This window comes from Pimephales promelas, chromosome 19 (genome assembly GCF_988280905.1).
Source record: "Pimephales promelas chromosome 19, fPimPro1.hap1.1, whole genome shotgun sequence".
Taxonomy (NCBI): Eukaryota; Metazoa; Chordata; class Actinopteri; order Cypriniformes; family Leuciscidae; genus Pimephales; species Pimephales promelas.
In genome coordinates, this window is record NC_142787.1 from 4,051,372 (window position 1) to 4,059,639 (window position 8,268).

The 8,268-nt window shown below is 39.9% G+C and overlaps 1 long non-coding RNA gene across 1 annotated transcript; it reads right to left on the bottom strand.

Moving 5' to 3' along the window:
* Window positions 1-1,511: 1,511 nt before the first annotated feature.
* On the bottom strand, window positions 1,512-3,820 carry LOC148970706 (uncharacterized). The gene is made up of 4 exons (XR_016147821.1): window positions 3,412-3,820; window positions 2,938-3,016; window positions 2,327-2,385; window positions 1,512-2,221 (listed from the first exon to the last, which is right to left on the bottom strand). It is a non-coding gene; the product is annotated as an uncharacterized LOC148970706 (long non-coding RNA).
* Window positions 3,821-8,268: the final 4,448 nt, after the last annotated feature.

The window sequence follows — 8,268 nt, forward strand, 5'->3', positions numbered from 1 at the left end:
AAAACGACAGTGGTACCCCTTACGGTTTTTTTTTTGGGCGAAAAATTAAGTTTCTCCAATCTTCCCAAATTCTGATAGAGGGCCATGAGACTTAGACCTGAGTGCAAAAATGGAGGCTCTAGCCCCTTCCAGAGCTGAGATATCGAAACTCAAAAATTCGGCCCGAAAAAAAAAACGACAGTGGTACCCCTTACGTTTTTTTTTTGGGCGAAAAATTAAGTTTCTCCAATCTTCCCAAATTCTGATAGAGGGCCATGAGACTTAGACCTGAGTGCAAAAATGGAGGCTCTAGCCCCTTCCAGAGCTGAGATATCGAAACTCAAAAATTCGGCCCGAAAAAAAAAACGACAGTGGTACCCCTTACGTTTTTTTTTTGGGGGGTGAAAAATTAAGTTTCTCCAATCTTCCCAAAACTCTGGATTCTGATAGAGGGCCATGAGACTTAGACCTGAGTGCAAAAATGGAGGCTCTAGCCCCTTCGAGAGCTGAGATATCGAAACTCAAAAATTCGGCACGAAAAAAAAACGACAGTGGTACCCCTTACGGTTTTTTTTTTGGGCGAAAAATTAAGTTTCTCCAATCTTCCCAAATTCTGGTATTGGGCCATGAGACTTAGACCTGAGTGCAAAAATGGAGGCTCTAGCCCCTTCCAGAGCTGAGATATCGAAACTCAAAAATTCGGCCCGAAAAAAAAACGACAGTGGTACCCCTTACGTTTTTTTTTTTGGGCGAAAAATTAAGTTTCTCCAATCTTCCCAAAACTCTGGATTCTGATAGAGGGCCATGAGACTTAGACCTGAGTGCAAAAATGGACAATAATATCTGTCTGCAGAGCCGCAGAGCCGCAGTTTCACCCCAGCAGTTTTACACCAGCAGTTTTACCCCGCGCATGCGCAGTTTTTACACCAGCAGTTTTACCCCGCGCAGTTTCGCCACAACAGTTTTAAGCAGTTTTATCTGCGCATTCGTAGTTTCAATATAGCAGTTTTACCCGCGCAAATTGTTCAGTATTAAAACGATCTAATGGTTATTTTTACCAATTATTTTTGCTTATTAGTCTGCAGAGCCACAGTTTCACCCCGCACATGCGCAGTTTCACCTCAACAGTTTTACCCGTGCACGCGCAGTGTCAATAACCTATATAGTATTTGTTACCAATTATTTTTGCTTACTAGTTATTTTTTTGCTGTTGCTCGCAGGCTTTCAGGTTCCTTTACTGAAATAAAACAGTGCTTGTATCCTCCAAAACAATAAATAGCCTGGCCTACATATATATATATATATATATATATATATATATATATAGCATATATATATATATATATATAGCATATATATATATATATATATATATATATATATATATATACACACTTAATTGCTCAATACCTGGTATAACACAAACTTCTGACTAGACATTCAAAGGCGAACTATTAGTCTAAATCAATATATGTCTAATTATTCTTAAATTAATTAAATCTGCCTGATGAAAGAAATGACTTGAACACAAATTATTAACAATTATTTCAAATATTTTATTAATTTTGGAGACATTACCAAGAATACAATTATATTTCAATTCAATTACCAGAGAGACATACTGATACAGACAGACAGGCATACGATTCAGACAGACAGGCACACTGATACACATACACAGTGATACAGACAGACATATTGATACACAGCCATACATACTGATACAGACAGACAAACTAATATACATACACAGACATACTGATACAGACAGACATACTGATACAGACAGACAGGCATACTGACATACATACAAAGACACACTGAGACAGGCAGACATATTGATACACAGACAGACATATTGATACAGACAGACCTTCTAATATACATACACAGACATACTGCTACAGACAGACAGACAGCAAGTCTGTCACCAATTAGAAAATAAAAAATAATAATTAAATGTCAGGGTTTTAAAATGATGACACTCTTACATTTTTCTTTGTCCTTAACCTCAGACATGAAAAAGGGCATGACCTCTCTGTTTTTAAATGTAAAATAGAATGGGGCTCTTAATTTATCATCCTCATCCAAAGTTGTGGCACAATGTGAATGTAGTGGAGAAAGGGCTTTCTTCCTCCTCCATGCTGTCAATGCGTGGTGGCAAGGACTTGATCTTCATCAGCGGGTGATTGTCCTTCAACCATTCCACACCTTTCCTGATGCTGCTCATCATATTGGCATTCTTTATGAAAAATATTTGAAAATTAACAGCAATCAACAATTTTATATTTTCAGATAAATAAAACTTCTAAATATATTATATACATTGCAGAACTCTACAAAATACCTCAAGATTGTGTGGTGTCGTGTCCCCCTCCAGCGCTCCTACTCCATACTCAATTTCTCCTGTTCCATTCCTCTGTTGTAGAAGAGCACAGTGTGATGTAATGTATTTCAATTGTCCACTACAAAATGTTTAATTTAATAAAATGTATAATTTCATGCATATGCAATGCAGAACCAAACTAAGATTTGATTTACTTCTAATTTGCACAAAAGAATTCATCTATTTGAATCAATCCATTTTACAAAAACAAACAAAAATAACAAAGGTCAATGTCCCTGCCCTAATACAGGGTGTCCACCAGTTAAGACTTTTAAGCCCTTTTTAATACCGCATTATAAAACTACAACATTACATTTAGCAAGAACATATATTAAAAGTAGTGCATGCCTGTAATGATCAGACTAGCTCTAGACCATTTGGCTTGGGGCACATGTGTGTTCACAGGGGTCTTTTAGGGTCTTTCAAGGATCAACCCTGCAACAATGGGACTTGGTGTGTTTTAAGAACCCAACTGATATCTGTGTCCCCTGAAAGTCTAAGTATAGAATATTGGCGACTGACAATAGGATAGATAAATAAATAAACAAAATACTTTGACAACAAAAGCTCACTTCACTGTCAGTGAGGCAAGATCCAACCGCCATGTGCAATCCAACCGCCTCCGCCCAATGTGCAAGCCACCTTTCATGTCTGACAAAATACAAAAAGACAACAATGAGAACAAAGTTGTGCAGAATACTGAGTCCTGACCAAGGACTGTCCCTAAAGTTAGTTTACTAAAAGTCACTCTGGATAATAGTGTCTGCTAAATGACAAATAATAATAACTAAACCCTAGAAACAAAATTCTCCATGAGGAGAAGTAGGCACCACTTATTGTGTCATGAATGTCATGCTGAGAAAAAAGCAATACTTCCATGAATACTATTAACAACAATAATATTAATATAACGTAGAAATAAGACTTACAGCAGTGAAATCAACGGGTTCATTCAATACGATGTGTAAAGCATACTGAAACATTCATTTTACAATATATTTTTGATAACAGAGTGGAGACAGACTGATAAAAGTCCAATAACTTACCATAATCATGAAGACCCGACAGGATGTCATATCGAGTTGATGGGAGATATGCTGAAATGGCAAATTGCATTTCGAAAAACAAAGAAATCAATCAGGACGTTAAAGTGTCCCGAAAACAAGACAACAAAATACCCTTACTTTGTTTGATTTTTTTTTTTTTTTCATTTTGATCCAACGGCCTGGTGCTGCTGTTATAGCAAGTTTCCTGCGACATGAATATATGTTAAATAAAAGAATGATTTGTCCAACAGCACTGCTGAACTGACTGCAGTGAAGACAATTTAATAACTTATTCAAAACGAGCGGATAAAACTGCTATAGTGAAACTGCGCATGCGCGGGGTAAAACTGCTGGGGTGAAACTGCTGGGGTAAAACTGCGGCTCTGCGGCTCTGCAGTCAGACCCTTCTCAAAATTGAGGCTCTAGCCCCTTCCAGAGCTGAGATATCGAAACTCAAAAATTCGGCCCGAAAAAAAAAACGACAGTGGTACCCCTTACGTTTTTTTTTTGGGTCGAAAAATTAAGTTTCTCCAATCTTCCCAAATTCTGATAGAGGGCCATGAGACTTAGACCTGAGTGCAAAAATGGAGGCTCTAGCCCCTTCCAGAGCTGAGATATCGAAACTCAAAAATTCGGCCCGAAAAAAAAACGACAGTGGTACCCCTTACGTTTTTTTTTTTTGGGCGAAAAATTAAGTTTCTCCAATCTTCCCAAAACTCTGGATTCTGATAGAGGGCCATGAGACTTAGACTTGAGTGCAAAAATGGAGGCTCTAGCCCCTTCCAGAGCTGAGATATCGAAACTCAAAAATTCGGCCCGAAAAAAAACCGACAGTGGTACCCCTTACGTTTTTTTTTTTTGGGCGAAAAATTAAGTTTCTCCAATCTTCCCAAATTCTGGAAGAGGGCCATGAGACTTAGACCTGAGTGCAAAAATGGAGGCTCTAGCCCCTTCCAGAGCTGAGATATCGAAACTCAAAAATTCGGCCCGAAAAAAAAACGACAGTGGTACCCCTTACGTTTTTTTTTTGGGCAAAAAATTAAGTTTCTCCAATCTTCCCAAATTCTGATAGAGGGCCATGAGACTTAGACCTGAGTGCAAAAATGGAGGCTCTAACCCCTTCCAGAGCTGAGATATCGAAACTCAAAAATTCGGCCCGAAAAAAAAAACGACAGTGGTACCCCTTACGTTTTTTTTTTTGGGCGAAAAATTAAGTTTCTCCAATCTTCCCAAATTCTGATAGAGGGCCATGAGACTTAGACCTGAGTGCAAAAATGGAGGCTCTAGCCCCTTCCAGAGCTGAGATATCGAAACTCAAAAATTCGGCCCGAAAAAAAAACGACAGTGGTACCCCTTACGTTTTTTTTTTTTTGGGGCGAAAAATTAAGTTTCTCCAATCTTCCCAGATTCTGATAGAGGGCCATGAGACTTAGACCTGAGTGCAAAAATGGAGGCTCTAGCCCCTTCCAGAGCTGAGATATCGAAACTCAAAAATTCGGCCCGAAAAAAAAACGACAGTGGTACCCCTTACGTTTTTTTTTTTTGGGGCGAAAAATTAAGTTTCTCCAATCTTCCCAAATTCTGATAGAGGGCCATGAGACTTAGACCTGAGTGCAAAAATGGAGGCTCTAGCCCCTTCCAGAGCTGAGATATCGAAACTCAAAAATTCGGCTCGAAAAAAAAACGACAGTGGTACCGCTTACGTTTTTTTTGGGGGCGAAAAATTAAGTTTCTCCAATCTTCCCAAATTCTGATAGAGGGCCATGAGACTTAGACCTGAGTGCAAAAATGGAGGCTCTAGCCCCTTCCAGAGCTGAGATATCGAAACTCAAAAATTCGGCCCGAAAAAAAAAACGACAGTGGTACCCCTTACGTTTTTTTTTGGGCGAAAAATTAAGTTTCTCCAATTTTCCCAAATTCTGATAGAGGGACATGAGACTTAGACCTGAGTGCAAAAATGGAGGCTCTAGCCCCTTCCAGAGCTGAGATATCGAAACTCAAAAATTCGGCCCGAAAAAAAAACGACAGTGGTACCCCTTACGTTTTTTTTTTTGGGCGAAAAATTAAGTTTCTCCAATCTTCCCAAATTCTGATAGAGGGCCATGAGACTTAGACCTGAGTGCAAAAATGGAGGCTCTAGCCCCTTCCAGAGCTGAGATATCGAAACTCAAAAATTCGGCCCGAAAAAAAAAACGACAGTGGTACCCCTTACGTTTTTTTTTTGGGCGAAAAATTAAGTTTCTCCAATCTTCCCAAATTCTGATAGAGGGCCATGAGACTTAGACCTGAGTGCAAAAATGGAGGCTCTAGCCCCTTCCAGAGCTGAGATATCGAAACTCAAAAATTCGGCCCGAAAAAAAAAACGACAGTGGTACCCCTTACGTTTTTTTTTTTGGGGGGTGAAAAATTAAGTTTCTCCAATCTTCCCAAATTCTGGTATTGGGCCATGAGACTTAGACCTGAGTGCAAAAATGGAGGCTCTAGCCCCTTCCAGATCTGAGATATCGAAACTCAAAAATTCGGCCCGAAAAAAAAAACGACAGTGGTACCCATTACGTTTTTTTTTTTTTTGGGCGAAAAATTAAGTTTCTCCAATCTTCCCAAAACTCTGGATTCTGATAGAAGGCCATGAGACTTAGACCAGAGTGCAAAAATGGAGGCTCTAGCCCCTTCCAGAGCTGAGATATCGAAACTCAAAAATTCGGCCCGAAAAAAAAAACGACAGTGGTACCCCTTACGTTTTTTTTTTTGGGCGAAAAATTAAGTTTCTCCAATCTTCCCAAATTCTGATAGAGGGCCATGAGACTTAGACCTGAGTGCAAAAATGGAGGCTCTAGCCCCTTCCAGAGCTGAGATATCGAAACTCAAAAATTCGGCCCGAAAAAAAAAACGACAGTGGTACCCCTTACGTTTTTTTTGGGGGGGCGAAAAATTAAGTTTCTCCAATCTTCCCAAATTCTGATAGAGGGCCATGAGACTTAGACCTGAGTGCAAAAATGGAGGCTCTAGCCCCTTCCAGAGGTGAGATATCGAAACTCAAAAATTCGGCCCGAAAAAAAAAAACGACAGTGGTACCCCTTACGTTTTTTTTTTTTGGGGGCGAAAAATTAAGTTTCTCCAATCTTCCCAAAACTCTGGATTCTGATAGAGGGCCATGAGACTTAGACCTGAGTGCAAAAATGGAGGCTCTAGCCCCTTCCAGAGCTGAGATATCGAAACTCAAAAATTCGGCCCGAAAAAAAAACGACAGTGGTACCCCTTACGTTTTTTTTTTGAGGGCGAAAAATTAAGTTTCTCCAATCTTCCCAAAACTCTGGATTCTGATAGAGGGCCATGAGACTTAGACCTGAGTGCAAAAATGGAGGCTCTAGCCCCTTCCAGAGCTGAGATATCGAAACTCAAAAATTCGGCCCGAAAAAAAAAACGACAGTGGTACCCCTTACGTTTTTTTTTTTTGGGCGAAAAATTAAGTTTCTCCAATCTTCCCAAATTCTGGAAGAGGGCCATGAGACTTAGACCTGAGTGCAAAAATGGAGGCTCTAGCCCCTTCCAGAGCTGAGATATCGAAACTCAAAAATTCGGCCCGAAAAAAAAAACGACAGTGGTACCCCTTACGTTTTTTTTTTGGGCAAAAAATTAAGTTTCTCCAATCTTCCCAAATTCTGATAGAGGGCCATGAGACTTAGACCTGAGTGCAAAAATGGAGGCTCTAGCCCCTTCCAGAGCTGAGATATCGAAACTCAAAAATTCGGCCCGAAAAAAAAAACGACAGTGGTACCCCTTACGTTTTTTTTTTGGGCGAAAAATTAAGTTTCTCCAATCTTCCCAAATTCTGATAGAGGGCCATGAGACTTAGACCTGAGTGCAAAAATAGAGGCTCTAGCCCCTTCCAGAGCTGAGATATCGAAACTCAAAAATTCGGCCCGAAAAAAAAAACGACAGTGGTACCCCTTACGTTTTTTTTTTTTGGGGGTGAAAAATTAAGTTTCTCCAATCTTCCCAAAACTCTGGGTTCTGATAGAGGGCCATGAGACTTAGACCTGAGTGCAAAAATGGAGGCTCTAGCCCCTTCCAGAGCTGAGATATCGAAACTCAAAAATTCGGCCCGAAAAAAAAACGACAGTGGTACCCCTTACGTTTTTTTTTTTGGGCGAAAAATTAAGTTTCTCCAATCTTCCCAAATTCTGGAAGAGGGCCATGAGACTTAGACCTGAGTGCAAAAATGGAGGCTCTAGCCCCTTCCAGAGCTGAGATATCGAAACTCAAAAATTCGGCCCGAAAAAAAAAACGACAGTGGTACCCCTTACGTTTTTTTTTTTTGGGCAAAAAATTAAGTTTCTCCAATCTTCCCAAATTCTGATAGAGGGCCATGAGACTTAGACCTGAGTGCAAAAATGGAGGCTCTAGCCCCTTCCAGAGCTGAGATATCGAAACTCAAAAATTCGGCCCGAAAAAAAAAAACGACAGTGGTACCCCTTACGTTTTTTTTTTGGGCGAAAAATTAAGTTTCTCCAATCTTCCCAAATTCTGATAGAGGGCCATGAGACTTAGACCTGAGTGCAAAAATGGAGGCTCTAGCCCCTTCCAGAGCTGAGATATCGAAACTCAAAAATTCGGCCCGAAAAAAAAAACGACAGTGGTACCCCTTACGTTTTTTTTTTTTGGGGGTGAAAAATTAAGTTTCTCCAATCTTCCCAAATTCTGGTATTGGGCCATGAGACTTAGACCTGAGTGCAAAAATGGAGGCTCTAGCCCCTTCCAGAGCTGAGATATCGAAACTCAAAAATTCGGCCCGAAAAAAAAAACGACAGTGGTACCCCTTACGTTTTTTTTTTTTTTTGGGCGAAAAATTAAGTT